The sequence below is a fragment of the Chenopodium album genome, chromosome 8 (genome assembly GCF_948465745.1).
Source record: "Chenopodium album chromosome 8, dcCheAlbu1.1, whole genome shotgun sequence".
In the NCBI taxonomy this organism is placed as follows: domain Eukaryota; kingdom Viridiplantae; phylum Streptophyta; class Magnoliopsida; order Caryophyllales; family Amaranthaceae; genus Chenopodium; species Chenopodium album.
The window spans coordinates 23,234,737-23,253,228 of record NC_137841.1 but is presented as its reverse complement, the minus strand read 5'-3'; positions in this window follow the sequence as shown (position 1 = coordinate 23,253,228).

The window sequence follows — 18,492 nt, the reverse complement described above, 5'->3', positions numbered from 1 at the left end:
ACATGATGCAAAGCTGCCAAGCATTTTTCGTCAAGTAAGACTAATTCATCATATCTTGCTCTAATCCAGTCGACTTCATCTAGTTAGCTTTCCAACCCGATTCAGAGAGAAGGGATTTCGAGCTCTATTGATTGTACAGCTTCAACTCCATAGACCAAAGAGAAAGGGGTAGCCCCCGTTGATGTACAAACAGAGGTTCGATAACCCCAAAGGGCGAAATGTAGCTTACTTGGCCAATCTTTGAAATTTTCTGTCATCTTTTCGATGATAGTTTTCACATTTTTGTTGGCTGATTCGACCGCACCATTTGTTTTTGGTCTGTAGGGTGATGATCTGTGATGCTTGATATGATATTTTTGTAATAATTCTGCGCATTATCACTGATCATCTCATGAGGTACCCCATAGCGACATATGATATTTTTCTAAATGAATTGAGCTACGTGTTTTGCCGTTAACTTAGCATATGAGGCAGCTTCGATCCATTTGGTGAAATAGTCGATTGCTATGAGGATGAATTCATGCCCCCCTTGTCCTGGTGGCGTTATCTTTCCAATGATGTCGATACCCCAAGTAGAGAATGGCCATAGAGAGGTATATGTGTAGAGAAGCGAAGGTGGAACGTGCTGTAAATTTGCATAGACTTGACATTTCATACATTTCTTGACGTATTCGTGACAATCTCTCTCCACGGTAGTCCAATAATAACCTTGTCGTTGAATCTTCTGGACAAACATCTTAGCATTCATATGCGTTCCACATATGCCGGCATGAAGATTTTCCATGGTTTTGTGTGCTTCTTTCTTGGCTATGCATAAGAGATTTCTCCCTAGTGTAGTCCTTTTGTGGAGTTCTCCTCCGATGAGCACATACTGTGAGGCCAGGAGCCTCAAAGCACGGCGTGCCCTTTTATTAGTATTAGGAGGGTATTCTCATTTTGTCACGTAGTTAAGGAAATCTGTATACCATGGCTCTTCATCTTTTACTTGTGATTCTTGTTCATCATCAAGTGCGTGAACATAAGCCGGTTCATATCTTCTTTCTATGGTCAACGGCATTCTGATTGTATCCGTTGGAATTCGCACTATTGATGCTAATTTAGCTAGTGCGTCGGCGAACTGGTTTTCTTCTCTAGGCAAGTACGTATTCCACTTCATCTAGTTGCTCCGTGAGAGTTTCTAAATGAGCTTGATACGTAGCGAGACTTTCACTTCTCACTTTCCATCTCTTGGAGATCTGGTTAACGATTAGTGAAGAATCACCGTAGATTCTGAGCTTCTTAATACCCAAGGCCACACCTGTTTCTAATCCCAAAATACATGCTTCGTATTTTGTGGCATTGTTGGTGACATCAAAGTCGAGCTTCATGGAAATTAGGATATGCTCTTCATTGGGTGATACAAGCAAGACTCCTACACCACAACCTTTTTGGTTTGAAGCTCCATCGAAATAGAGCGTCAAGCTATCATCTTCGGTTATGAGTAAATCTTCGTCATGGAAATCGTACTCATCTTCTTTTTTCTCAACTTCTTCTAGCGGAAAATCTACTAAGAAGTCAGAAACTGCAGAACCTTTGATGGCTTTTTGTGGTACAAATTTCAAGTCAAACTGATCAAGGTTGACTATCCACCTTGATAATCTGCCATTGAGTGTTGCTTTTTCGAACAAGTATTTGAGAGGATCCATCTTGGACACGACATGCACTGTATGAGTGAGCATGTAATGTCTTAGTTTCTGTGCGGCCCACACAAGTGCGAGACACAACTTTTCAAGTGGTTTGTATCGTGTCTCGTATCCTTGAAGCTTCTTGCTCAAATAGTAAATTGCATTCTCCTTGCTTTCGATCTCTTGTGCTAGCATTGCCCCCATTGTTTCTCTTGTGACCGTAAGGTATAGTCGAAGAGGAAAGTCAGGTGTTGCCGGCGCTAGTACGGGTGGGTTTGCCAGGTATTCTTTGATTTTGTCGAAATCTTTTTGGCAATCATCATCCCATGTGACTAGGACATTTTTCTTAAGCTTCTTGAATATAGTTTCACATATCGCCGTGAGTTTTGATATGAACCTACTTATATATTGCAACCTTCCAATGAAACCTCGAATTTCCTTCTCATTCTTGGGCGGTGGCATGGCCATGATCGCTTTGACTTTTGTAAGATCTATTTCAATCCCTCGAGAACTAATCACATATCCAAGTAATTTGCCTGACGTGACTCCAAATGCACACTTTGCGGGATTTAATCTCATGTTGTATTTACGGAATCTTTCAAAGAACTTGCAAAGTGCAATGATGTGGCCTGGGCGATCTTTAGACTTAACGATCATATCATCGACATAGACCTCCACCTCTTTGTGTATCATATCATGTAACAATGTTGTGGCTGCTCTTTGGTAGGTGGCACCAGCGTTTTTCAACCCGAATGGCATTACCGTATAGCAATATGTACCCCATTGCTTGATGAATGTAGTTTTCTCCATATCTTCTTCAGCCATTAATACTTGATTATATCCGGCGTAGCCGTCCATGAATGATAGGAGTGCATGGTTTGCTGTGTTATCGACCAGAATGTCAATGTGAGGTAGAGGGAACCCATCTTTCGGGCTTGCCTTATTGAGGTCCCTGTAATCAACACACATTCTGACCCTTCCATCCTTCTTTGGAACTGGAACCACGTTTGCTATCCACTCTGGATACTTGGATACTTTGATGAAACTTGCGGCCAATTGCTTTCTGATTTCTTCTTTTATTTTGAGAGCCACATCCGGTTTCATACGGCGCAGCCTTTGTTTGACAAGCTTCATACCTGGAATGAGTGGTATCGTATGCTGAGCTATATCCCTGTCAATTCCTGGCATATCTTGGTATGACTAAGAAAATACATCAACAAATTCACTAAGTAAGTTAATTAGCTCTTTGCGTTCATCTTGACTTAGTGTTAATCCTATATTTACTTCTTTAATAGTCGTATCATTGGAAATATTAACTGTTTCTGTATCTTCGATAACTGCCATTTTATTTTCGTGTTCTTCCATTGCTTTTATTATTTCTTTTTCATTTTTATCATTAGCAAAGCAATATTGACCAGGGTTAGGGGAATGACACGCATCGTAAGCATAGGTATTCATTTTATTGAATTCATCGGTCAATACATAAAGAGAGGCAAGGTCAGCTGCGACCTCACCAGAAAGAGAAGACTCAACAAGAAACTCGGGATTGGACTCTATAGCAGAAAGAGAAGACTCAACAAGAAACTCAGGATTGGACTCTATAGCAGAAAGAGGGTCGGCCTCAGACCCTAAGGACTCATCTACAGACTTAGACTCAGACTCGGACTCGGACCTAGACGACTCAGACTCATCAAACATAGGACCTTCGCCAGCGGTTATTTCCAACTTTTCTCTGCTTGGCATAGTGATCTTCACTGTCTTGCGCCATCCCTTTGAAATATTATCAGCTTGAACGATTAAATCGGAGGGGTCAAAATCCTTGCTTGATATAACAGCTTGAATGAGCTCGGAATCATCATTGCAGACAGGCTTGGATTCATTCTTTTCTAGTCCAAAAAGAAGGTTAGTGCTTAGATCCTCATAGCTTGGGCTAGCTGGTTTCTCAGTTGTGAAGAGTTCTTCGCCTTCATCGACAAAGTCACAATCGAGGAACATCTCGAATCCTGGTTCACGCCTCCCATTGTGGACGAAAGGCTCAGGGAATTCATAACATGGGAAGTCTTCCCCTTATTTCATATATTGGCCATTGAGGGTGAATGGATATGGATCCATGGCCATTTCTGTCTTCATGATTTGAGCATTATTATGAGCCTTCATTTTAAAAGGGCTTGTTTCACATCTTCTTTTGTTGGCTTGAATCCCAAGCCAAAGGTATCTTTCTTGAGTGCACCAGGATGGCCCCAAAGTTCAGCCATTTTCTTTTTGAGTCCGAGGGTCATTCCAGGGAAATGCCCTTGCTTCTTCATAATGGCATTAATACTGGTGTTTGAATAAGGATCAAAGTCGAGATGACACTTCTCCTCTTCTTCGATCATGAGAATATCATCGAGTGAAAACCCCCAAAGATCTTCATCTTCTTCGTTATGTTCGACATGGACGATGGGAGTGTCGATAACTTGAATGCGCATGGGAGAGGCATCAATGGTAATTGGAACCCCTCCAACTATGGCTTTCACTTTCTGGTGCAACGACGATGGGATTGCCTTTAGCTCATGAAGCCAAGGACGTCCTAACAACAGATTGAAAGAAGCCTTAATGTCCACCACCTGAAACTTGGTGCGACGTTGTAGACACCCATTTGTGTCTCCCCAAAACCAAACCCAGTGATGAGTACCTTTCACGTCGAATCATAATCGAATGAAACGAAAGTGTGGAAAGTCTAGTGTTGCGGAAAGTTTTTATTTCTTTTCTCTTCTCTCTGTTTTTGAAAACTTATTTTCAGAAAACAGCCAATCCAGTTTGGTTGGTCCATAATATGGGTCCAGTAGTAGTGTAGTTGGATGGGGCTTGCAAAGACCTTTCCAACGATATATTATAAGCCCAATTCCGATGAATATTGAGGAAGTTATGGCCAATTTACTAAACTGGGCCCGGTTTGAGCTTTATATACGGCCCAATGATCTAGGGGAGGGCCTAATATGATTTATTATTCCTAATGCAATTAGGAATGGTTCTAGTCTTCTAGATTCTTCTAGAAGGTTCTTTTCATTCCTAATTCAATTAGCATTGATAAATTGACTTTTGTTGACTTTTCAGAGTTTTAATCAAAATCAAATAGCATTTTCGAGGAAATTATATTATTTTATCCTCCAATACGGTAAACTTATCGGATTTTCGAAAACGCGTTGGAATCAGGCTTGGCGCCTAACCCCAGGCCTTGGCGCCTGGAACTAGGCCTGGCGCTAGCCATTAGCGCCTGGCGCTGGTGTTGGTGCCTAGCGCCAGCTAGCCAGGGTTGGCGCCAGCTCTGTTTTCTGAGCGTCAGACTCTGTTTTGTCTAATTTATCTTTTTGGATGATTTTCTTTATAAATATCGTATTAAAAACTCCGTTTTCATTAACCAATCATCTACATTCACCAATTGATTTCATTCACCAATTGTTTTCATTCATTCACCTATTCTCTCTAATCATTCATCAATTCTCATCATCCACAAGTTCTACAATCAGTTTTAATTAGCATTCTTCATTCATCTTTCTTTAAACTTTGCTTTTCATACAAAATTCCGCTTTCACAAGATCTAGAAACACCTAGCCATATTCGAAGTTGCCTTCGCCCTAGACGTGAAAGGTTTTAATTTCTGAGGGTTTGGTCCCAAATCTCTCTTTCAATTTTTTAATTTAATTGTTTGATTATTATTTTCCTTGAAGTTACTAACGTGTGTATTTTGTTATTAGAAAGAGGTACGAGGCATCAAAGTAAGTACTTTAATGGTTTTAATTGATGTTTTGATGTAGAAATCATGTTTATATTGTTATTATGATATTCCTAGTATCATGTCCAGGGTAATTTTAATATTAAATATGATTGTTACGATGCTTCCTATGTTCTTCCTAATATTTATGATTGCTAGTATCATGTTAGGGTTAAAGACTTGATTTTTATTGCTTAGTGACATGCTAGGGTTTGTTATTAATCTTGTTAGTATCATGCCTAGGATCTTGCTATTTTTATCATGCTTTAATGTTAACATGAATATGATTATTATTATAATTTATGATTATGATGATCATGAATATTATTATTATTATTATTATTATTATTATTATTATTATTTTGATGATGATTATTTTATTTATGATTGTTATTTTATTCATGATATTTATTATGATTATTATTATGTTGCTTGATATTTATTTTATTGCTTTATCACACCTTTATTGCATGATTAAAGGGAATTTGGTACTTGTAATCATGCTTAATAAGATAATTAATAATCTTGTTTAGGGTTAATGTGATTATAATTCAAGTGATCGCCAATAATAGTTTATTTGTGCATTAAATTCAACCAACATAGATAAACAGGTTTAGGGTTAATCCTATTGATTGCATGTTAATCGGAAAGCGCACATGAATACGATCAGAATAAAGTAGAGGCCTATCATTAGGGCAGGTTCAATCTCTTTTAGGTTGGATTTGTACCATCATCCCCGAACCCTTATTTGGTTCATGACCTTATGGAGTTGACGATCTCTTGGATTGTTAAGGGGTGTAACCTTCACCTCGTGAACGGTTTACAAGTTCCTTAAAAAACTTGTTGGCGACTCTTTTTCTCTATCTTCTTCCCTTTTGGACGCCACCGTACTTTAGTGTATGATCACAGTGGGGTTCAAGCTAGTGGGATTTTAAAGGCTTGAAATTATTCCCTACAGTTTTTGGCGACTCCACTGGGGAGGATTTCTATTTTAATTCCTGAATTTGTTTCTCCCGAACTTTGGAGAACTAGAGCCATGGTTAGGTTGCGAACTCATTGCATCCTATTGTGCCTACTTGACTAATTGTGCATTATTTGTTGTGCATATATACTCTATATTTCTCTTAACCGTTTGTTGACTTGTGTTGAGACTAAATCAATCAATGACTTAAAGAACTTTGCCTAATTAATTAATTAATTAATTTGAGTCAATAAAGTCTAATATTTTAATCAGAATTGACCTAGTACGACTTTAGGCATGCCCCAGTTGACTAATAACACCGAAAACAGTCCCAGACCGAAGCTCCAATATTGGCGCCAAGGTCTGAGCTGTAGCGCCGCACTATGGAGTTTAGCGCCTGACGACAGTTCTATCGCCTGGCGCCAAGCTCCACAGTGTGACGCCAGTCCTGTCGCTTGGCCGACAGTTCAGATTATTGGTCGAGTCATCACCTAGGGTCTAATTATTCAGTTTTCTGTTTAATTCGGTTAATTTTGCGGTCAATAATATTTAATTGAATCAATGATCGAGTTTAGGCACTAAGTCCCATGGTCTTACACAAGAGTCCAAGCATGTCACTTACACTCAACGCACACACCAATACACATACTTTGACCATGATTAAGTGAGTCTTGTGTGCGCGTTTTTTCCGTCATTGTTTTTTAGGGGGGTAAGTCGGATATTAATCCTCCAATATAAAAAATAATAATACTTAATTCCCTAGAAATATGTACATTATTTTTGCCAAAAATATGCACCCTTTTCTTTTTCTTTTTCCCTTAAAATAAACCATAAAGTCAAGTTGATTCGAGTCAAGTAATTAAAACGCAAAATTGTTTAATTTACAGCGCGTGGTCAAGAAAGGAAGGACGATTAATCAAAGATAACCTCTTCGTACAAGTCCAACTTTTTGACAAAACTATAGATCGCAAGAGGAAAGCTAAGGTTATAATGGCAACTCAAGAAGAAGTCAATTATCTTAAGAACCAACTGGCTACTGTGACTGAGACACTGAAACTTCTTGCACTTAGGATCGATGATCCCGTGAAGCAACAACAAATGGACCTCATGCAAGAAAGTTTAAGCAAGTTGTCTAGCGACTACAAGTTTCAAGAGCTTACATCACAAGGGGTCTTGGTGGACAAGGATCTTCTTCCGTAAAAGTTCAACGCCAACGACATCACAAAATTCAGAGCAATTGACAACCCTTACTTTCATTTAAGAGCATTCGAAACCATAATGAGTATCAAGGGTATCGATAAGAAGGTCTTTCCTTCTCTTTTCTCACTATCTCTCGAGACCGTTTTCCAACAATGGTTCTTTTCTCTCGAGAAAGAAAAGACCTCTACCTGGGAGTTTATAGCAAACGCTTTCGTTGATAGGTATAAGTGCAACATTCAAGTCGAGACTGACCATAGAGAACTTGAAATCCTCAAACAGAAAGAGAATGAAGGCTTCACCTCTTTCTTTAACAAGTGGAGAGAAACCTCAGCTAAGATGATTGAGGTACCAAGTGAAAAAGAGTTTGTGAGACTGTTTATCAAGAATCTCCAAGAAAAATATTCCAAGCATCTTAAATATCAAAATAATCTCCATACCTTCAAGGCCGTTTATGACATTGGGATCAATATTGAAGATGACTTGGCTAAGTCAAAAGCTGCCAACAATAACTCCAACAGTGGCTGGAAAGGAAAGAAGAACGACAATCCTTCTTCTTCCAAAACCACCCACTCAAATAATGTTAGCACCTTTAATTTAGGAGAAGTTCTTGCCATGAAAAACCAAGGACAGAAGAAACCATTTAGGAGGAACTTCACTCCTATTGGCATGAGTTATGACACCGCATTTGATTGATTAAATGCAAAAGGTCTTATAACTCCCATTGGACCATTTGGGGACCCACCAGTTGACAAGAGGTCGGTTAACTGGAACCCCAATGCACACTGCAAGTATCACCAAGGTAGGGGCCATTCCACTGAAAGCTGTTGGAAGCTTAAGGAAGCTATCCAACACCTAATCGACAATAACAAACTGCCGTTGCCCCCTGCCAGTAAGAAGCCAAGCATCGACAATGCACCTCTAGCTCATACCCTGGCTATCTCCGATGTGGAAAACGAGGTCGACCCCTCCTCTCTCATTAGACCTGTCAAAGAAATCTGCGCCGTAGAAAAAGAAGAGGAGATCTTTTTCGATGTCAAGGATGACCTTCCAGAACTAGCAAATAAGGAAGATATACAATTGCTCACACTGTCTATGAAGGAGGCATCGCAATTACTACGTGAAGCTCTCAAAGTTATGAACGAACTCCATAAGAAATATGATGAGCTTCCACTTCCAAAAGAAGAACCTAAAAGAGAATTCACACCAGTGAGAACGACTTATGAGGCAAAGCGCTTTCCCTTACAAGTCACTGAAAAACCCAAGAAGAGCAATAGAATCTACACTCCAATTGGGATCCCATATGCGCAAATGTTCGAAATGCTCTCCGAGAGTGGCGAGGTCAAACCTCTCGAACCGAGACCATTTGAGTCATTAAAAAGGACAGATAGATATTACTGTTAGTATCATCAATCAGGGGGTCACACTATAGAAAACTGTTTCAAATTCAAGGATTTGGTACAGAAAATGATTGATGAAATGAAACTAGTCCAAGTTCAACAAGAAGAGGATACAACCATTAATGGAGTTTGGGACAGTGATGAAGAAGATGTCTATCTAAAGGACACAGTAGGACCTTCGCCTTCTGTGTCATACACCACAGATGACATTTGGGCTGAAGAAGATTCATCAATAGATGTCCTCACAAGATCTGGGAGAATGCAACCTCCCGTTTCAACACAACCTATGCCAACCATACATCAAGTTCCCATACCTATCATTGAAGTGAACGACATTGTTAAACAGTTTAAGAAGACAAAAGTTGAGATGAATGTATGGAAACTTCTGGCAACATCTCGAGAACATAGGTTGGCTGTAATGAATGCCTTGGATAAAATCGGGATATATTCTGACACTACTCCTGAGGGACTAGCCAACTTCCTCACAAGTGACCTTCCTAGTCCGATTAATTTGATCACCTTTTCTGACAAAGACTTACCCTCAGAAGGTGACAAACATTACAAGGCATTAAACCTCACAGTAGTTTGCAAAAGGATGAATGTCCACTTAGAACTGCAAGGATGCTCGGCATAAGGGACGAAGATTTAACTCCGTCTACACAAGGAATAAGGGCCTACGATAACACTCGTCGTCAAGCTCTTGGCAAAATTACCCTAAATGTAACGGCAGAAGCAATAGAACATGCTACTACTTTCCAAGTAGTGGACATCAAAGCTTCATTCAACTTATTGTTGGGACGCCCTTGGCTCCATGATCTAAAGGCCGTCCCTTCATCTCTCCACCAACAAGTGAAAGCTATAGTTGGAGGAATTCCAATCACCATCGATGCTTCGCCAATGAGAATTAAATCCATAGAAAATCCAATTATTAATATGGAGCACGACGAGGATGATGAAGACTTATGGGGCTTTAACGAAGAAGTCTCCTTAATCCAGGAGGATGAAAGGACATCTCTTTGCCATGACCCCCATTCCAACATGATTGTCAACGCCATGCTGAAGAAACAAGGACACTTTCCTAGGATGACTTTAGGAAAGAAGAAAGGAATGGCAAAACCGCTAGAGTCACCTGGCCTCCCTAAGTTAGATACTTTCGGACTTGGTTTTGTACCGACTCGGAAATATCTCAAGCGAGCCCAAGACAAGTTGAAAGCACGTAGGGACGCTCGCATTCAAAAGAAAGCAATTCCAATGGATCAGTACCCTCTCACGCTCAATGGTTAGTTTATAAAAGAAGGAGAGGATTATCCATGCCATGAATTTCCCGAGCCATTTGTTGTAAACGGCATAAGGCAACCGGGATTCGAGATTTTCTTGGATTACTACTTCACTGATGAAATCCCAACTCCCGTCCATAAGGAGAAAGCACCCCCATGCTTTGACTTTAACGTCATGGGATTACTGTTTGAGCGAGAAAAGAATGAGCTAACTTATGAATAAGATAACTCCTCGCTCATTCAAACGGTCCTACAAAGTGAAAGCTTCAACCCCTCGAAGCTAATTACTCCAGCTGAAGGATCACTACAAGGGTGGCGCAAGACTATCAAAGTGACTACTCCAAGCGGAAGGAAGATATCAATCACGACAGGACAGGGACCGATGTTTGAAGAGTCGTCTGAGTCAGAGTCTGAGTCAGAGTCTTTCCCTTTAGAGTCTTCTAAGTCTTTAGTAGTAACACCTCCCCCTCCTATTTATTCTCCTAGGATAGTTAGTGATCCAGTCCCTGAGGACATATCACTCTTTGATGTAATGATCTCAGAGTATAATAATATTTCTCATTCTCCTTACTTCTTGTGTTCCTCCCTAACCCAAGATGACGAGCATTACTTAGCTAACGATGAAAAAGACAAAGAAATTATTAAATCAATGGAAACACTCGAAAAGAAAACACCGGTAATTGAAGAAACTGAAACAGTTGATATCTCGAATGATTCAACTCATAAAAGAGAAGTTAAAATCGGATTAACATTGAATAAACAAGAAAGAACCGATTTAATTAACTTACTTAAAGAATTTATCGATGTCTTTGCTTGGTCATATGAAGATATGCCAGTCATTAATAGAGAAATAGCTCAACACACTATACCACTAATTCCAGGAATGAAACCTGTAAAACAAAAGTTGCGTCGAATGAAACCCGACGTAGCACTTAAAATAAAAGAAGAAGTTCAAAAACAAAAAATTGCAGGTTTCATCAAGGTATCCAAATACCCCGAATGGGTCGCCAACGTCGTCCCAGTTCCAAAGAAAGACGGAAGGGTAAGGATGTGTGTCGACTATCGAGATCTAAATAAGGCAAGTCCAATGGACGACTTCCCTTTTCCACACATCGATATTCTGTTAGATAACACGGCAAATCACGCACTTCTCTCGTTCATGGATGGATACGCGGGTTACAACCAGATTCTCATGGCAGAAGAAGACATGGAGAAAACAACCTTTATAACACCATGGGGCACTTACTGCTACACGGTAATGCCATTCGGGTTGAAAAACGCGGGTGCTACTTACCAACGTGCAGCAACTGCCTTACTCCATGACATGATGCACAAAGAAGTCGAGGTATATGTCGACGACATGATTGTAAAATCGAAAGACCGTCCAGGCCATCAAGTAGCCTTAAGGAAATTTTTCGAGAGGCTAAGAAAATATAACATGAGGTTGAATCCATCAAAATGTGCTTTTGGAGTCACCTCAGGCAAGCTCTTGGGATACGTCATAAGCTCTAGAGGAATAGAGGTAGACCCAACCAAGATTAAAGCAATCATGTCAATGCCACCGCCCAAGACTGAGAAACAGATTCGAGGATTTATTGGCCGGTTGCAATACATAAGCAGGTTCATATCAAAACTGACGACAATATGCGAACCAATCTTCAAGAAGCTCAAGAAGAATGTACCAGTAATATGGGATGGCGAGTGTCAAAAAGCCTTTGAAAAGATCAAAGCCTATCTCACAAATCCTCCCGTATTAGCACCAGCACTTCCCGGAATACCTCTTAGGTTATATTTGATGGTTACCAAGGAGACAATAGGAGCCATGCTAGCACAAGAAGTAGAAGGCAAAGAGAACGCAATCTACTACCTAAGTAAGAAGATGCTCGAATACGAAACTCGCTATACACCGCTCGAGAAATTGTGCCTCGCCTTGGTGTGGGCCACAACTAAGTTAAGACATTACATGTTGGTGCATACCGTTTTCGTAGTCTCCCGATTAGATCCACTCAAGTATCTATTCGAGAAATCTACACTCAATGGACGCATTTCAAGATGGATAGTCAATCTAGCCCAGTTCGATGTAAGGTTTATGCCACAAAAAGCTATTAAAGGATCCGTGGTGTCAGATTTTCTTGCAGATTTTCCAATAGAAGACTCGACGCCAATACAAGACAATGAATTTCCAGATGAAGACTTAATGGTCACTGAAGATGATACTTGGACCTTGTATTTCGACGGAGCCTCAAACCAAAAGGGATGTGGCGTCGGAGTACTGCTAGTATCACCTAAAGAGGAGCATGTTCCAATCTCCATAAAGCTTGATTTCGATGTTACCAACAACGCTGCTGAATATGAAGCATGCGTGGTAGGCCTTGAAACAGCTTTGGCATTGGGAGTAAAGAAGTTAAGGATATTCGGAGACTCTTCTTTGATCATCAATTAGATATCTAAGAGGTGGAAAGTAAGGAGCAAAAGCCTAGCCCCTTACCAAACCTATCTGGAAACTCTTACCAATCAGTTGGAGAAGGTAGAATACACATATCTACCTAGAGAGGAAAACCAATTTGCTGATGCCTTGGCAAGATTAGCCTCAATGGTTAAGATTCCCACGGAAATCAAGCAAATGCCTCTAACTATCGAAAAAAAGGCACAAACCAGCATATATCCAAGCTATAGAAGACGACGACTTAGTCCAAGGCGAAGAAGAAGAAGAACCGTGGTACACGGACATACTCAATTATGTCACTAATGGAGAATACCCTCCTCATGCTGATAAAAGAGCAAAGCGAGCATTGAGACTTTTGGCTTCTCAATATGTACTCATAGACAACGAGCTACATAAAAGGGTACCTAAAGGTCGAGCTCTCTTATGTGTAGGAAAGATGGATGCACAAAGAGTAATGAGAATAGTTCACGAAGGAATCTGTGGCACTCATGTAAACGGCAAAATGTTATTCCAGAAAATAATGCGAGAAGGATATTATTGGACTACAATGAATAGGGATTGCCATCAATACGTAAAAAGATGCCCTAAGTGCCAAATTTATTCCAATTTACAACATGTCCCTCCATCTTTGCTCTACACCTACACATCGCCATAGCCATTCTCTACATGGGGAATTGACATCATTGGCAAAATCACTCCCCCAGGAACAGGAGGCCACGAATTTATCCTAGTAGCAATTGATTACTTTACAAAGTGGGTCGAAGCGCAATCGTACGCTAAACTCACTGCAAAACATGTAGCACTCTTTATCGAAAGAAATATTATTTGTCGATATGGAGTCCCACATGAAATGATAAGTGACAATGGAACTCACTTTCAAGCCGAATGTGAAGAATTGCTACAAAAATATGGCGTTCAACACCATCATTCTTCCCCTTATAGACCTCAAGCAAACGGAGCAGTTGAGTCAGCTAATAAAAATCTAAAGACTATAATCGAGAAAATGACAGAAAATTATAAGGATTGGCCTGACAAGCTTCACTTCACATTGTGGGGTTATCGCACGTCAATCCGTACATCAATAGGAAATACGCCATTTTCCATGGCATATGGGATGGATGCCGTACAACCTGTCGAATTAGAAATACCATCTCTACGCATTGCGCTAGAGAGTAAACTCGATGAAGTTGAATGGACTAGGGCAAGATACGAAGAATTGATTCTACTCGATGAGAAACGACTAGAAGCTCTACATCACACTCAGTGTTACCAAACTCGTATGGCTAGGCATTTTAATAAGAAGGTCAAAACAAGAAATATCAAAGTAGGAGATTTGGTATTAAAAGCACTAAGGAAAAATGTTTTAGACCCAAGGGGAAAATTTAGACCTAATTGGTCTGGACCCTACATTGTCAAGACAATCCTGTCAGGAGGTGCAGCAAAACTAAATGATATGGATGGCAATGAATTCTCAAACATGACCAATCTTGACCAACTTAAGAAATACTACCCATAATTACTTGAGTAGGATACTCAAGAGAGCTAAGTTCGGCCTGATTCCTTAAGAAAGGATACGTAGGCAACCCATTACGGGTGCGGCCACTTTATTTTTCGACATCTCCGCGTTCCAAAATTTATTAAAATTTCAACAAAAAATCGGCGAATTATTGGCATCGTAGAACAGAACCTGGCGCCAGCCAGAAGTCATCAGCGCCAGCCGATGGAATTGGCGCCTGGCGCCGGACTTCAATGGCAGGCGCCAAATGCCAATGACTGGCGCCAATTCGGGAATAAAATTTGGGCGAATTTCGGTGTTTTTCGGTAAATTTTCAACTTCCGTACTCAAAGAATTTCTGGAAAATTAATTTTTTTCGATTTTCATTGCTTTAATAAAATAAATTTGAAGTGAATAATTTAATTGAAAGCTGAAATTTCATTAATAAAATAAAATTACATTATTGATGGAATTTAAATAAAGCTGAAATAAATTAACTTTAAATAAAAATAACAACCTAAGTCTAATAAATCTAAAGCTAAGCAAATGCTCTTAATCTTTCTTTTCCTTTCTAGCTCTTTTCCAATTCTTGTCTGCTTTCTCCTCTTCATCCATGACCTTAGCTAGTAGGCATCCTTTAGAGGACCTACATTCAATTTTAGAGTAGATGGTCTCCCCTTCAGCTAACACTCCATGCTTCTTTTCCACCCAGGCCTTTTTATCTGTGGTGTTAGCTTTCCTTTTCCCTTTGTCTTTGGTAGCGCCTTTCTTCCTAGGCATTGTAGGTGTTTTGAATTCATTTCTTACACCTAAGCGTTCCTTGACAGGAGTCACCCTGTCACCTAGACGATTCTTCACATCGGTTCTACCCTGATCAATCGAAGATTTCTTCAGCAACCACTTCTTTACATCATTGGGCAAAGAAGGAGGACCTTTTGGGTAATCACTTCCCATAAAGGTCTAGCGCTCCAGTAAGCATCAAATCTATCTACTTCTTGAGATACAGGGTACTCAAAGGGAGGACGAAGATCTCCGGAAGGAATATTCTGAAGCAAGCCGTATTGTCTTTTTACCCTGCAGGGGTAATAATAAGTTACACGAGACAAGCTTGGAAGACGGCAGAAAGGTTGCTTGTTAACACCAACCATCCTTTCTATTTTCCACCATGGGACGACCCACTTGATAGTGAAATCACGTGATTCAAAGACTTTTCTCCACCCATGGCGCCCAATTTTAGGGATGCGCTTCTTCCCTCTCACGAAGCAGTTGGGAGTATACTTTTCAATGTCGTCCGGAGGGCTAATTAATCCTAGCCTCTCCATTAGCCACATCTGTAAAAAATTGCAATGCAAATAAATTATTATTACAATACAAAAATATATTTTTTGATTTCTGTAATTAAGAATATTATTTTTCTACCTGTAATAAAATTGGAGAGCCGCGAAAAGGCGCTTTTGGGTCCGTTTTCAATTCATCTAGACTAATCATAGTTTCTCCCACTATTAATGGCATTGGATTTCTCCCTGATTCAATTTGTTCTAAAACAGTGGTTATAATTGATTGGCCCTCGTTATTTTTACCACTACTAAGAAAAAATTGGTTAAGCATGCAAAATAGGAACGCCCTTCTTCTATATATATGAAAAGATTCAAAAAGAGGTTTATCAAAATAATGGCGTGCAAATTCTTTCAAATTAACTATGTTGCCATCCACTATTTTTGATAAATCCCTTTCCTTCAAATTAAAGAAGCGCTCAAAATCCTTATAATAGTATGCATCTACTCTAGGGATTGCTATAAGGTCTATCGCAGGGAAGCCTAAGATCGCACCAAATTCCTCCGGCAAAGGGCTAATCTCATCATACCCTATTCTGAAACAATGAGTATCAACATTCCAAAACTCTAAAGCGGTATGTATGAAGTCTAGGTCAAGATCTACCCCTTTGATGCCATAAATTCCCCCCAGGTGAAATAAATCTAATTCTTTTCTCTCCCTCGCATTAAGAGATCGACACCATTCATGAGTGTATTGGGTGAAGGTCTTGGTGACTAAAGACATGATTATTGTTTTTCTAAAGAAGAGAATTATTTATTCGCTGGAATTATGAGAAGAATCGACTGGGCAGGGGGATTTTTATACACAAATTGCGAGGAATTTCAATCAGATTGAAATACGGTATCAGCGTCAATTGGCGTCACAATCCCGTGATTGGCGCCAACCGCCAGCGCTTGGCGCCACACACTACGTGTAGCGCCTAGCGCCACGCGCCATAGTGTGGCGCCAGCTGGCGCCAAGTTGCCAGACCAGCCGCGCGTGCTCAACTTGCGTTTTTAATATTAGACTCGAGTCGGTTAATGACTTTATGGCTCCGTTTAATTTTCCTAAACATCTTTTTTATCCTTTTTCTTAATTAATTAAATATAGCTATTATTTTTTTAATTTATATTATTCTTTTTGGACTTTATTTTAAATTCCAAACACCCGACATTCTATTCAATTTTTTCCTTTTTTATTTTTTCTTTTTTGGGGGAGAGAGTCGGATACCCTCCACCAATAATAAAAATGACGGAATTTTTGCGCAAAATTGTTGTCACACTTTTCTTGCACACACAAACATACACACAACAGTAAATAAGTTCATAATAGCATAAATATACAAAATATGTCTATAAATAATGAGTCTAAGGCAAAGTTCTATAAAAAAGTCAAAATAAAATATACACAGGAACAAACTACGGCGCCGGAGGACGTAGGCCCATCATGTCATAAAATTGCGCCGTACGAGGAGTCACCTCTCCACCAGCTCCAACTCTAGCTCCAGTCTTCGTCGGAGGAGGAAGACTCTATATAGGACAACTCCAGCCAGGATCAACCTGAGGCTGAGGCCGCAGAGGCTGCTGCGATGACGAGCCGACCTCGTACATCCCACCACGTCTAAAAGCCGAGGTAGCCTCTCCTACTGGTGCAGCATGAGCACCCTCAGAAGAAGATCCCGAGCGCTCTGCAACGTCAGCTCGAGCAGCCTCCGAGCGACCACCTCTACTCCCTGGCGAAGTGCGACGACGTCTCAAGCTGGACCTCGCTGGATCCCTCCGCCCCTCAGGTCTCGCGCGGGTGTGAGAAGCGATAGGCTGACCCTGCAAAAAGAGTTAAATCAGAAACAAAGTAAAATTGAAGCAGCAATAAAAAAATAATGAGTAAAGAAAGGCTACCTCTCGGATGACGTCATCCCGACGGCAAGTGGCCGCATTCCTCATCCGGACGAGTTGGCTCCGGAAGGCATTTATGCATCGTGCCATCGCCGAAACCACCTCGCGTGAAAACTGTCAGAAAAATGAGTCAGTAAAAATGCATGATATATGAACACAAAAATTCTGAAAAAACTAGGCTTACTCTAGTCTGGTGGCGAGGAATCGACCGCTCTACGAAGCGCTCGCCCTCGGGAGCCGGAGAAATCATCTCCTTGATCGGCCCGTACATCCCCTGGTAGTGGATGGACATACGGGGTGGCACAAACTCAGCAGCACCGTCCTGATAAAACAGAAAAAAAAAATCAGTAACGCATTACTTGGGGGCTACTTAGTGGAAAGTAAAGCTAAGAAAATCTTACCCTCACATCCTCAGCCGGTACGGGGGCTGGAGCTAACAAAGGTAGTAGCTCCTCAGCATAACACCGCCCGAGGATCACATGGGACCGCCAAGGAGTGCCAGCTCCCTCAGACATGCTCGACAACCGCGCCTCGTCGAACATATGACGTGGTGGAGCAGCAGGAACGACGAAGACATCAGAAGAATGCTTTCTAGCGACCCTCTCTCCTAAGTACGCGACCGCTCCATAAGTCCCCAGAAAATAGAGACGCTCAGCAGAATGTTGTGCGGCTAACCCAGGGACTGTCCAACCACCCCACGGCCGGTATACCACCTCAGGTCCCTATAAAGAGCATCAATCAGGCAAGAATACATCTAAAGCACCGCGGAAGAACAAGATAAACAATAAAAGTCGTACCAAGATGATCCGGTTCCGGACATGTGTAGTGTACATGTCCACATGATGACCGCCCCAAGAGGCGCTTACTGCAAATCCCCGCGGCGATGGTCTCGCCGGCGCAACTGAAGGAAAATACTCGTAGAACCAGATCTACAAGGAGTTAAAAGTGTGAGTAAATGCTAACTAATATGCAGAGCTAAACTTTATAGGGAATAAATGTTTACCTCTACAGACAAAGCAACGTTCGTCTCAAAGGACCGGTGTCGACACGAGTCCCTCAGCGGACGAACAAAGTCAGCATAGGCCAAGC